Here is a 13,087-nt window from a genome sequence, read left to right on the forward strand (position 1 = left end):
TTGACTTTCTACAAAATAAAATACATTGTAATTTTTTAAAGCTGTAATGAAATAAAACTGTACTATGAAAGTACTTTACAAAATCACTGACAAGATACTTTGAAGTTTACAACCTCAACCCTGATGGATCAACTGAAACTTTTTCATCACACTTTTCTCAGAAAGATGTCATATTTGGTCATCAGCTCAAAAGTCATGTGTGTGAACTTTTGGGATATGTCCGACATCTATTTGTCTGACACTTTGAATTACAAGTAGGGATATGCTTAGCATAACAACAACACATGCAATCTTGTTCAAATTACCGGTAAATTTTTATCAACCAATTTTAAAAATTTCAATAGAATACCTAATTTAAATTATGTAATTTCTGTTGCAGCTTAGGGTTAAAACTGAAGTAAAAAATGAGGATCCAATAGCAGTACCAGCAGTATCGATACCTGATGTCAAAAATATACCAAAGGAAACTGAAGGAAAACGGGTTACAGTCAAAGAACAGATGGTAAAATAGGACTTAAAATCATATTGATTATTCTGGTTCAATTATTTTGAATCAATGGTGCTGATAGAATGACGATCAGTGTACAATTCTTCTTCGAACTGTCTTATGTGTATCTAAGGGAATTGTCATTTTAAATTCCTAAATTTTGACATGTAATTTCTCCAAGATAAGCAAAAATTACATTTTGCAGCTAGAAATCAACTTGCTTGTAAATTTTATTACATTTTGAGGTGTGCGTGAAGCTAGGCAATGTCCAGTGTTTACCTATCATACGCCCAACATACTTATGACATCAACTAGCTGTACTGTCAAAGAAAACATTTCTCCGAAATATCCATTTACCTGTTACCCCTACAGGTCACCAGGTAAACTTAATTTTTGACAGTAAAACTACAGATGAGTCTGCAATTCTTCAGGGCTCTCCTTTTCTTGGGAAAATTTGGTTTATTATAAATGGAATCACTGAAGCATAACCAGAGGTGGTCCCCTCTTTGGCAGTTAGTAGGTCCCCCACTAATAAAAATTTCTGGATCTGCCACTGGTATGTATTTTTAATAGATTTTAAATTTGTTTCCAGCACTCTCCAATATCCTATGCCAGTGAAACAGATTTAGACGAGGTGGCTTTAGAAATGGAATGTTACGATGATGCAGCTGTATCACCGCAAAAAGTAACAACAGACAACCAGGAACCAATCAAAGGGAAGAAAGATGGTCTGAAAAAGAAGTTGACAGCAAAAAGGAAAATAACTGATGGAATCAAAGAGAAAAAGTCATCACCGGCAATGTCTAAACAGAGATCTCCTCTTAAAATGGTAAAAAATTGTTGAAAATTATTTAATTTGTTTTAACAATGGATTAAAATGAAGCAAAATAATTTAAAAATTTAAGGAGGTAGACCTAGGTTAAGGGAAATAACTCTTAAAATCATCCGTATGTTTGTGTCAACCATTTTTAAAAATATATTCTAAGCTTCTAGGTTACATAGATTATTTTCAATCTGTTTCAGGTAAATGCTTAAAATACATTGATGAACTTGACTTTTACAAACGTACTGATGATTTAAAGAGTAAAAGTACTGTGGATTTATTTATTTTTATGGTTTTAATTTTCATGGATATAGGAAAACTTTTACAGTTACTTGACTTAGTGTTGCTCTCCACCAATTGCAATGCATTCCAAATTTTGACCAAATTTCAATTTGTTTTATTAAAGGGAAAATTCGCGATTGTTTACTTATGGTTTAAATTTGTTCATTATGACATAATATATATATTCACAAAGTTTTATCGCTATAATTTCAGTAATAACGGAGAAATTCAATAATCAATGAAAAAATGTTAACAACTTCCTGTAGGTCGTGACGTTTTCTCCTGGTTTTTGCATGCCGGGATTTAAAATACAATCATTAAAAGTCTTGGTTTTTAATCATAATTTAACGTAATCGTAAGCGCGTCAATGACTTCTGCTTTATCTAATAACCAGCCGATAATAAGAAGATAAAACGCACAGACGTGCAATTGTACATATTCATGAGATAAATTTTCGATGTTAAAGGAGACGTGACACAATTTTTTTTTTTTTTTTTTTTTAATTAATTAATAAATATTGGTCAAATAACATATTGTAATAATTTTTTCTTGTCAAAACCTCATTTAACGGCCTTTTTAATGGTCAAAGAATCCAGCGCTTGTCGTAATCTTTGATTTTTAATGAGATACCGGTCACGTGATCGTGATGACGTCAGTGGATACAATCTGAGAAAATGTCGCAAAAAGGACGAAGTCGATCATATTCCTGTAAAATTAAACAATGGACGGTGTTGACAGCAGTTTTCAAGGCAATTCTCAAACTTTAGATATTCAACCGTATCAGTTTGAGCCGTTACTTGTTGAAAATAATCAAGTAGAAGATATAAATTCGTCATCCGACATTGACGATCTTTCAAGCAATGCCGATATAATATATAAATCAATAATTAATTTCACCAAAAATAAAGAGATATTTCTTAAAAATGTTTACGTTTAACAGGTAATTGAATTACATTTAATAATACAAATAGACAGGTCATAAATAATGTAGGATAGAAAGTCACAGGACAAAAAGTCACAGCCAAAAAGTCACGGACAAAAATTCACAGGACAAAAAGTCACAATTTATTTTCGAAATTATTTTTCATATAACAAGAAAAAATAATTTTAAAAAATACAAAATTCTTGATCTATTATATATTAAGTTACTTTGTTACTAAAATTTATTCAAAATAGATATCAATAATGATCAAATAATAGTTATAAAAACAACATGTCAAAGTGGCTTGGTATCTATAAATGGCTTCATTGTGGCATGAATTATATCCTTTGCATGATTTAAATTTTTTGCATTAATCAAGCTTCATGAAAAATTTTCTAAACTCGAAAATGAATAAATGTAATAAAATAAAATATTTCAAGATCACTCTCTTATAATTTAAAAACAATTCTCAACAATCGTCATAAATTACCTATCACCTTACCAAGTGTGTTGGGTGTAAAATTTGAATTACTAAAGCTGCCCCAAATAAATGTGTAATAAGTATGACATAACAGGGGGGGGGGGGTAGGGGGGGTATTATAAGTAAGATTTAAAGAAGTTTTAAAACAGTAATATATATTCAGGTCTTTTTCTCCTCCATAATAATCCCATTGAAAATGTTCTGTGAGTACTGGCTTATTTTTTGTGATATTTTTTCCGTGTGGTATATCTTCAGTCTATAATTGTTTTGTATTTTGTGACTTCTCTTCAACTTCGACAAAGTTTGGCATAGGGGCCTTATATGTAATATGAAAGCTTATGGTATTGACGGAAACTTGGTTTCAGGATTATCTACACGACAGAAAACAGAGAGTAGTAATGAATAACAGAAAGAATTAACAAAAAGATAGGCCATTATGTAAAATTGAAACGTTTCATTTGTACGGCCCAAGGAAATTGAATACCATCTAAAGCAATTGAGATGTTCCCCTTCATTCTTAAACAATGATATATTAAGAGCTTATATTATAAATTTATAAATGATCCTTCTTGTCATTGTGGGTCAGATATTGATGATGTCTACCATTACTTCTTTGTTTGTCCAAAATACACATTATGCAGAAAAATCTTATTTAATAATCTCAACTGGCTATCCGAAAACATTGTTTTAGATACAAAACTATTAATTTGCGGACACATAGAACTTTCGAATGAGCAAATTATTCAAATTTTCAAACATGTTCAAAATTTCATAAAATGGTCAAACAGATTTTTTATGCCTTGATAGAGGTTATTGTTACTGGCACGGAACATCATAATGACATTGGCATCATCAGTACACACGTCACCGTCACAGAATCATATGCCTTTTTAAACTTTCTTTTTCTCTTTTTTTACGTATGAAAGCTAGTATTATTCTATAAACTGTTTTCCTTATATGCATGTCCATTATATCATACAATTATTGTAATTTTATATTGTATTATGGAGAAGACTGCATAAGTATGATTTACTTGTGTCTAATCCTTTTTGCTTTAATTCAGCAAGTAAAATATGTTTTAACTAACTCAGTCTATACTCATACATTATCTACTACTCCCAGGGCTGTATCAGTTGGATTTATCTGCATTATTTAAGTTAAAACTATGTTATTCATCTCCATGTCTTATGCAATATAAGACTTGCATACATTCACTAGCCAAAATATTTGTTTCTCATTCAAGTCACCTTTTGCATATAATTTTTCACCACGATAACCTTGTGTCAATGGTCTGTCATTTTAAAAGCATCACTTGATATCTCTTCACAATTTATTTTTTATTAAGAAATAAAATGATTTTTAATAAATAAATAGAATAGGTAAGTACTAATAACTTATTGCAATACACCCTTCATACCTGCCTAATTTTTATTAGAAAACTCAGAAGGAAATTTATGTACCCACTACAGGTTATGTATTGGTTATGGCAAGGACGTATAACTAACCTCTAATATACGTCCTTGGTTATGGGGACTGACAGGCTTTTTTTTTTAATTACTTATTTACTTTAGAAGCATTTTTTCTTAATTCTCTATTTATTTTTCTCTATTTATTTTGCTTATCTAATATTATTATACTCCATTCTTTACTAAGTAAATTCACCAACACATTATTTTGTATCTGCCCCCTTTTTTAAGCTGCACTGTCAGTCCTCTTTTCTCTTTTCTGTAAACCCCCATATCCGACAGTAAGGTATTGACCATTGTTTATTCAAACAGGTTAAACAGATATGCATTACGTAACTTATATCTGTAACCATTGCTCTAGTATATTTTCCAACCTCACCTGTGCACCCAGCAGGTGATCATGGATGTACACAGATTCGACGCATGTTACGTAATAGTGCGTATTGCCGATGTCATATATCAACACCCGGGGGCATGACACCTGTAGCTTTCAACTTCAAAGGTAACCCAGCACTGCAGAGAAAGTGTGCCGCATACCTGTAACTTCTGGTCGATGTTGATGACTTTTAATTTATTATGTCTAATTTCAGTGTACACACCTGCACACGTGAACAGGTAGTGAGGTACACGCAAGAGGTACACAATACCAAATTTTAAACATTGAGATATATTTGGCTATAGAATTATACACAAATATGACTACACTATTAAAACAATTATTAATAAGGGACGCAAAAAATATTTGCGAAGAAAAAATTTTTTTTTCTCCCTCAGCCATTTTCCGCTTCTCACAAGCTCCCCGCTTAGGTGGGGCTCAGCTGTTGTTGGTTGTGTCAATGGAATGTCAGGTACCGCATTTGGACGAAGTTTTGGCTTCATGGTAGGACATCCCTCGAGATTCTTCATAACTTCTGGGTCACGATCGTGTAACATGCATTTGTAAAGTGGGAGGAACAAAGTCTATGACTAGTGCTTGGTAGGAAGTCCTATCTCTTCCTGGGACTAGACTGCGGGTTACTCAGAAAACGGATTTTTTTTATCAAATTGTCCTTATGCCTATTGTTGCATCTACTGGCAGAACACAGAATCATTTTTAATCACTGTCATGGGTTTTGTTGGAAGATATTCGAATATGAAATTGCGCTTATTATGCCTTTACACCCGTCAGTCAAATATGATTGATGTAACCACTGACGTCACAGCCTCGTTTTGAGTGACTTCCGGGATTGAAATATGCATAATTAGTATGGCGACAGATCGATACATTTAAATTTATTTTTTATCCATTTAAACGATAATTATCTTGTTATCGATGTTTTTTGGGGGTAATTATGTATAAATAAATATTTATTTAAAAAAAAAAAAAAAAAAAAAAAATCATGTCACATCTCCTTTAAACGTATATATTCAAATTAATTTTTTAGACAACACAAAATGTTATAAATTTATTTTTAATTAATGCATTTTCGGACTTATAAGGTGAACAGATTAAAGTACAATAATCTGTAAAGACAATATGTTGGTGTACTCTTATTGACCTTTTACTGTCTCTGCTATGACTGGGTTTATACGATGTGTGTATTCACGGTTCTGTGGCAAAACTCGTAGATGGCTTGTTGAAAGGTAAATTGTTATTTGCACTTCGGTATCATGTTAACCACGCCTCTAGGGCACACCTTGCCAGGTGTGACTGTCTATTCGGATCAGTGGATTATAAAACAAGGGAGCATTTAATACACACATTTAAAATACATATTCAAGTTGGTGACAAATGAAAATAGATCGCCGTGGAATTATTTAATTATATTTGGTGCTATTATTTATTTGAATTCAAATAAATTAATTTACTAAGAAATAAACAATTTTCGGTTAAAGACGGGAAACTTAATTCATGTGTCAGAATGAAATGATATACACCTCTTGTCCTTGATTTATGTCTCATAAAAAAGGGGAACTTAGAAATTAGAAATAGCTTTACCAAAGCATTTTGATAGTCTTTATTAGGCAAAAAAATGTACGAGAATACTTACATTTAGACTTTTGAAACCCATGTATTAATGAATATCTGAAACTATTTGAAGATAACTCTACCGAAGCGGAATATAATACGTACAAATAAAGAAAAACTACTGTGGTTTTTGTCGAGCCTGCAACTTTTGTTGCAGAAAGCTCGACATAGGGATAGTGATCCAGCGGCGGCGGCGGCGGCGGTGTTAGCTCACTTCTTAAAAGCTTTATATTTTAGAACGTGGAAGACCTGGATGCTTCATACTTTGTATATAGATGCTTCATGTTACGAAGTTTCCGTCAGTCACATGTCCAATAACCTTGACCTCATTTTCATGGTTCAGTGACTACTTGAAAAAAAAGTTCAAATTTTTTGTAATGTTGAATTCTCTCTTATTATAAGTAATAGGATAACTATATTTGATATGTGCATACCTTGCAAGGTCCTCATGTCTGTCAGACAGTTTTCACTTAACCTCGACCTCATTTCATGGATCAGTGAACAGGGTTAAGTTTTGGTGGTCAAGTCCATATCTCAGATACTATAAGCAATAGGGCTAGCATATTCAGTCTATGGAAGGACTGTAAGGTGTACATGTCCAACTGGCAGGTGTCATCTGACCTTGACCTCATTTTCACGGTTCAGTGGTTATAGTTAAATTTTTGTGTTTTGGTCTGTTTTTCTCATACTATATGCCATAGGTCAACTATATTTGGTGTATGGAAATATTTTATGATCTTTATGTCAGTCGCGCAGGTTTTATTTGACCTTGACCTCATTTTCACAGTTCATTGCACAGTGTTAAGTTTTTGTGTTTTGGTCTATTTTTCTTAAACTATCAGTAATGGGTCAACTATATGTTGTATAGAAGCATTGTTAGCTGTACTTGTCTGCCTGGCATGATTCATCTGACCTTGACCTCATTTTCAAGGTTCATTGGTCTTTATTTAGTTATCTTGGTTAATGTTAAGTATATGTGACAGTTGTAATAAAGCTTAGCTTTAAACTTAGGACTATCAACATAATATCAATGATTAGTATAGAAGGCGAGACATTTCATCGTGTGCACTCTTGTTTAATCTTTGCACATTAATGATTAATTATTGTTATCAATAATATTGTTCATTTAATTACTTAATTAGTACCTAAAATATGTCTACCGCTTGGCATTAAATCTCGGTGTGGTAGGAAACGATTATTACATATAGATTATATTATTTGGATGAGGATTTGAGCTAGTCTATAAAAACACATTAATTAGTTAACATACATTCGAGACCAAATACAGTTGTTGTAATAAAACTTATATTTTAGTCATGCATAACTGATATTGACGAAATTAGAACAGTTCGTCCCTACATCGTTGTTCTTAAAACAATCATTATTAGTATACATGTAAGTTTCCTGATGTATAAGCGCCATTGAGGATGAGCTCCAGAGAAAGCAGACTAGTAGCGTTTCGTTAGTTTTTTTGTTGGGAAAGAAGAGGAAATGCAACCAGTTGTACAGATAACTTGAACGACAGAATAACCATACAAGCATATATAGTCAACACAACCAGAAAGAGTTCCAATCGTTGGACTGGGAATATGAAGGCTTCCAAGAATGAACAAGTGACATGTCTAACTCTGAACAGTTAGAAAACGGACTATCGACATCGACCGCTTGTTCTTGATATTTGAAACTGCATGCATATATACGTATACGTTTACGATAGTGATGAGTTCTTGCGTCTGACAAAAACTAAATTCCTTCAATCATGGTTATATCTTTCCATACGTTTATATTGGTTCGTTAGGGGATTACTCAAAATCGTTATTTAAACATCCTGTTTGTGAGATGTAGATTCATTTCAATACCGAAATTTCGTCTATATATTAAGATTCACAAGTTATAACACGGAGAAGCTCTGAAGGTACATCACTCCCATTTTGTTTGGGTGTGAACCATCGATGTTAACAGCAATATTAAAGAATAAGATGATGATGGTAGAAAGAACTATGGGCGTCATGTGGCAAATATTACATGCATATCGAACCATGAGTTGTCAATCTGTATGAAAAGATTTCCAATACAACCATATTATTGAGAAGGAATGTTTACATGCTATACTCTCGTACTAGTATTACAGGGTTCTTGTGGCGTTCATCTTACACACACATCTTTTTAACGATGTTTAAAAAAAACGACAGAACCAATTTAATGTCATATTTCCCTATTTTTTTAATATAACTAAAAGTCTTTTATCTGACTAGAATACCCCTATTTAGCGGACAAGCAATTTATTTTTATAATTAGTGTCCGTCCAGTGGCATATATAACAATTTTGATGACGAATTCCTTCCTTTGTTCGAGAACAATCTTATTGAAATATAAATCTGTGATTTTACTATGTCCACAACTTCGATGAACCAAGGATTTGTTACTATACAAATCCTTGGATGAACCAAAGCAAGTTATACATCGACCTGTTTCTCTTCTTCTTCTTCTTTTGGTATACAATAGTCTATCGACATTCGATGATTACATACTGTTGGCATACGTGGACTAGTCTATTTACAAAACTTTTACCCCAATTTATTCAAAATATATATTTTTTTCTTATGTTCAATGTATACATGTATATATTTTAAATTGCGCTATAGTTCCGTAACTTTCTACCCAGTCGTATAAACGAATCGTCGACAAGTGCGTTCATTTTTTAAATCAATATTTCTGGTATGTTCCACTCTGTCCTTCACTATTGACAACGAGTATATATTACATTTTCCCAAATTCACCCTTGGAAAAAATATTTAAATAGATTTTAATTTCATCAAATCTTATTTGTTTTGGGTATTATTTATATTTTTATGAATAATATTCTTTACACCAGAAATGTTATTTATAAACAAGCGTATGAGTTTAGTAATGACAAGTAAGACAGACTTGTATATTTAATTATTATACATCTGATAGTTCAAAATGGAAAGTTATAAGTTATCGGCCGTGTACACTGATCAATACCTGCAGAAGTGAAACGATGCATGAACTTGCAAGCCCGACAGGAAATCGTTTGAATACCTGGACGTGTCACCTCACACCCCTCACAATACCTTTGGAAGTAATACCTTTAGCCATGCTGGTGATCAGATGAGGGAAGATCAGAATTTATTTGAAAAAAGTTTATTACTTTAAAGAATTATGAACAAATTAGATTTTCGAAAACAATTTTCACGGATCACTTATTTATGATTTCAACTTTGACTTTTTACCTAATTCCAATATTAACAGTTTAAAACAACAGACCATGGTAATTAAAAAAAAATAAGAATATTTTCCGTATCAAGTTAGTTAGTCGGATAAAACAACCGTACGAGTGACAAGATATCGACACGCAATTACGACTACATCGGTTACTGTCGTTTTGTTCCTTTGTGGTTTATAGACATATCGTTGTTATTAATCGAGAAAGAAGACAAAATGACCGAACGCAGAGAATTGATACTCTAAATTTAAAATCGATGGTGATCGCTTATCTAGCGGAATAAAACTTTAATATCTATGAATTTGAGCATTTTTATACAGAATGAACATAATATCAATTTTTGATTTTTTTGCGAAGTTTCCCTTTAAATCAAATTGTTCAACTGGTCAGAATATTGAACAAATTGTTCAGACAAATGTGAAAGTGCAAAGTGACATAAAATCAAACATACTTATATTTGTTTAGGGGCCAGCTGAAGGACGCCTCCGGGTGCGAGAATTTCTCGTTGCATTGAAGACCTGTTGGTGACCTTCTGCTGTTGTCTGCTCTATGGTTGAGTTGTTGCCTCTTTGACACATTCCCCATTTCCTTTCTCAATTTTATTACAATCCTATAAGATTTTAACTCCACTTTCATGATGTTGTGACAAAATTAGTCTATCAGTTTGTATAGGTATATTATAGTCATTTCCATGCTGAAGGAACTGTTATTATTTTGAATTGCTATAAAAATGTCAATTCTAAGCTTTCATATAGTTTTTCTTTCTAAAAGTATTCTATATTCATAAGAATTTGCTCTTTATAGTCATTTTTTGACAATTTTCACCATAAAGTTTTGTAAAGATCTACAAACACATCACCATCAACAAAGCACAATTTTGTCACGAATTTATCTGCATCCATTGTTTAATATGCACATAGACCAAGGTGAGCGACACGAGCCTCTAGTTACAACTTTCTCCAATATAAATCATCGTGAAAATTTAAAGCTACATCAAGTAAATATGAAAATAGCAAAATTAAGTCGCCACGTATTGGGAAACAAAAGGCTAAATGCAAAATGAAGCAAAATAAGTTGGTTTACAGAAGCTGGAATTGAGCATGCATTCTTACTGCATATTTTATATTTTATCTATTGTAGAAGAAGTCTATAACAAATGTCAAAGCTTCCCCGTTAAAGAAAACTATCAAACCTGACGACCATGGTGATGTTATTGATAACCCTCTACCAACGTCAGAGGAGGTACAAGGGACACCCAAGGGAGATAACCCAAAAACAAATGGAGTTGCAAAAACACCAGAGTCTGTCAAAACTAGATCGGGACGAACCATAAAAAGGTCACCGACTCTGAGCGATGAAAACATGACGTCAGATCACATGGCTAAGCGACCGAGACGTGAGGTAGTTACACCTCGTAGATTTTTGGACTACTGTTGATATTCGTTATTCATGTTCATAGTTTTTTTTCAGGGGATATTCAAAACTTGCCGTGTATCATTGCTCAAATCTGTTGTACTTTTTTTTTTTTTTTCTCTGTGTATATAATTTTATTAAGGCCAGTATGGGTAAAAGAAAATGACGGTTTAATCTTTGGTACATCTAGGATGTTGAAAAATAAAAGTTGGGAACCAAAAAGTATATTTAACTTCCTTAATATTTTTAATTTACAAACAAGATAAAAAGGAGCCATGAATTTTTATTTTTGTTCTAAATTGCTAATGTTTGTATTAGATATAGGGCAATATACTAAAAAGATTTATGGCGGTTGAAATAATTTCTGTTCACGTCATCATTATTACTTTTGTGTAGTCAGCTGATTTTTATCTTATTTTTTTTATTTTGATACTGATTTAGATTATTAATTGTTTTTTTTAAAGTATAATGAATTAATCCAATGATCTCAATTCGATATATGTTTAATTTATTTTCTATATGTTTTGTTTTGTTCCTGGATTTCATTTTAATTTAAAATTTTTTTTTTTTTTTTTTTGGGGGGGGGGGAGGTTTTTTTCATAGGAAAGAAGGAAAGGTATTGCAGTGACAAGTTTTATTAAATAAATAAATGACAAAATAAAAAGACAAAATTCATGACATTTATAAAATGATCAGAAAACTAATTATACCTGTTCAGTAAAGTAAGCTTTTTTTAAATTTTTCCTCGAAAAAAGTGGATATTGGACAAATTATGAGCATAATATACATAACATAAAATTATATGACCATTCATACATTCTATAATATCATGATACTGTAATATAGATATCAAAATTTCTTCAACTTAAAAATGTACCTACTGAGACGAGAGTAAATAATTATAATAAAAAAATGATAATAAACTGTACTAAAACTAAAAGAATAATAAAGTTCTGAGGTTTTATAAAAGTAGATTAGTATGAAAATTATCCCAATTTATGCTCTTGCGATCCAATATTCCAAATTGACATTACTAGATTTGTATACAAATCCTTATGTATATATATATATATATATAAGTACGTCTGAGTCAGTGACAACCCTACAACAGATGTATCCATCGGATCGCCATCAATATTAAAGAACATTTTGTTAATGAATATCTGAATGTGCCAATTTTGTTATTACATATCGAAAAAAAGAAGAGAAATTGTGATTATTGTTAATATAATGTAATTAGATAATTTTTAAAGGTAAGTTAATTTTAGTTTCATCATTTCGAAAGGAAGTATGAATGTTTAATCAACCATTACAAATTCTTCATTGGTTGCCTTTATATTATATATTGTAAAAGTTCACAAATTGTTATAAATTGACTGATTTTGTTTTCCTGTAAAAATTTTCCTGTTTTATTTTTTTCAATGATTAATTTTAAGAAAAATAAGTGTTATCCCCAATAATGAATACTCAACTTATTCATATTTAAATCTAAAATCAAAATAACACATTTGCTTTTCCTAACATTAAAATTTTGAATTCATTAATGAAATGTGTAAGAGATATCAGTAATTTTTTTTTTTATCAATGTGAAAAATTCAACAATTTTTGACACACTTTAGTTAATTTTCAAATTTAACTTCGATTATAATTTTAAAATTGTTTTTCTTTATTCTAACACCTAGTGATACGAATTTTTGCCAAAAAACTAATTTTTAAATTTCTTGAAAAAAATCCTCATATTTTCAACAAACAAACAATTCTTTCTGATCCTTCATATATTTCTGTATGTTGAATATTTCATGACTGAATTAGATAGCAGACAAGGAGTGTTCCGTTCTTTATCATTGCATTATCTGAAGAAGGTGAATCATTCCTTTTTTAATGGGATTTTGGGGCAATGAAAGGTATTAGAAAATGGCTTTTTTTATTAGGTATCCTGTTTTTATGTTTATATAAAT

At 31.4% G+C, this 13,087-nt stretch overlaps 1 protein-coding gene and 1 pseudogene across 1 annotated transcript in view; one reads left to right on the forward strand and one right to left on the reverse strand.

Annotated features, from left to right (window-relative positions):
* LOC143076546 (lysine-specific demethylase 2A-like) overlaps positions 1–13,087 on the forward strand; it is a 47,045-nt pseudogene that overhangs the window by 31,313 nt on the left and 2,645 nt on the right.
* Positions 1–13,087, reverse strand: part of LOC143076548 (uncharacterized) — an 87,062-nt gene that overhangs the window by 23,672 nt on the left and 50,303 nt on the right. The window lies entirely within an intron of this gene.

The sequence above is a fragment of the Mytilus galloprovincialis genome, chromosome 5 (assembly GCF_965363235.1).
Source record: "Mytilus galloprovincialis chromosome 5, xbMytGall1.hap1.1, whole genome shotgun sequence".
Lineage (NCBI taxonomy): Eukaryota > Metazoa > Mollusca > Bivalvia > Mytilida > Mytilidae > Mytilus > Mytilus galloprovincialis.